Raw genomic sequence first — 1,988 nt, 5'->3', positions numbered from 1 at the left:
AGCTAAGGCCCGTTAAAAGGAATTAAGAAGAGGCAGAGTACATAAGAAAAAGGTTTTATTTTAAAGAAGAAACATTAAAGAAAAGAAACATGGAAGACAACTGGTCCTCTAGGCACAAAACTTAAGGTATAAGTTTCAAAACACAGTCATGTCAGCCAAACCTTAACATACTGCAAACCTGGTTTCCCTTACTAGTAGTGAGGCAGGCCTTCTTCCCCTCAACCGCCTTAAACTGTCTTTTTTACAGTTGATCCAAACTGGGATTTCATCATATAGCCCCGGAAAGGGAAAAACATAAACATACATGCATTTATTACATGCCCCCCCAAACTTCATTGGTCATAAAGCATTATGAATTTGAAACCACACCGGCTGTGATGTAGTCCTGTGACCTAAGAAAGAACAGGCTAAACAAACATAAAACACACAGAGCCTTATCATCACACTAGACAAATCCCACTCAGAAATGAGATTTTAAACGTAGGAAAAATCCTGCAAATGGGCGGTTATTTTCAGACGCGTTTCTTCCAAACAGCAATACTGTAATGTGAAAATAAGGTGAATGGAAAGTGGACAAAAATGTCGTCTTTTTACTTTGCTCTTTGGGAGAAATGTCGGCTGGAAATCATGGGTTCATGGGATACAAGGGTTCTTCATCCGTTTTTAAAACAATGAGCATGAACATTTTCCTTCAAGGTATGGAACAGTTTTCATAGATAGCCACGTGGCATAGTGGTTAGAGCACTGGACTACAACCCTGGAAACCAGGGTTCAATTCTCCGTTCAGCCATGAAAACCCACTGGGCGACCTTCAGCGAGGGAAATACTCTCAGCCCCAGAAAACCCTGTGATAGATTCACTTTAGGATCACTGTAAGTCAAAAAGGACTTGAAGGCACAAAACAACAATAGTTTACGTAATATTCCAATGGACTCCCTGTCCCCCATATCGGTGTTTTCTTCAATTTAGAATGAGTACAATAAGGTTTGAATTAGCCAGCCTTTCAGAGACAAACCCAGTCTAATAACAGGGCAAAATCATAAAAGGTCAAAGACGGTTATGGCTTACCATACAGAAAAAAAAGGTCATTGTAGAAGAGAATAAGAATTAGGCAAGTCCTGCTTCCCCAGCCATGCCAACTCTCCCCATGATGTCTCCCATGTAATAGTTTGATGAGCTCCAAATGACCTTAGCAACTTGCTATAGCAATGGTTGTAAACCACACTAATGTTGACTCATACCCTTGGCAGAACAACATTTATCTGGAAACTATACATCATTATTTTCACGTCTGAAGACTCTTTGGATTGATTGACGGGGAGAGAGGGTGACATCTTTGCAATCAACCAGATTTATCCTACAGGCGTCTCTCTCTATGAAATGCTTCCTAGTTTCTCCTCAACCCTCACCATTCAATAGGATTTCCTGGATATGTTGATTTTATTTCATCGTAAAGGTTCTCCAGAGCATAACTTTTTGGCATATTGAAGGAAACCTTAGATAATCACTCAGTGGAAACAAATAATAAGATTAAAAATAAAGGAGAAATAAACATTTCATTTCTAGCTCAAAGATCTATTTCCTTAGCAGAGTTTCACTATATCTCATTCCGCTCTGGGCCCCACAACAAGCTCCAACTCCCAGAATTCCATAGGCTCCAGGCAGACAAAGAGTTAAAAGTGGTGCCAAACTGGGTTATCTCTCCAGTGTGGATGCAGCCTCAGAGAAGGGCTAAATGTCTCACAAAACTACAGTTCCCAGAATTCCCTAGCATTTGGGGCAGTTAAAATGGACTCAAACTGGATTATTTCTGCAGTGTGGATGCCATTATTATTATTATTATTAACTTATTATTATTAATAATAAATATTATTATAAAATAATAATTATACTTTTATAACAACAATAATCTATTAATTAATTATAATCAAGTAATAATAATTAAATAATTATTAATTAATCAATAATTAATCATTAATTAAATAATT

This window comes from Sceloporus undulatus, chromosome 6 (genome assembly GCF_019175285.1).
Source record: "Sceloporus undulatus isolate JIND9_A2432 ecotype Alabama chromosome 6, SceUnd_v1.1, whole genome shotgun sequence".
NCBI classification, from domain to species: Eukaryota; Metazoa; Chordata; class Lepidosauria; order Squamata; family Phrynosomatidae; genus Sceloporus; species Sceloporus undulatus.
Note: the sequence above shows the minus strand (reverse complement) of the source record.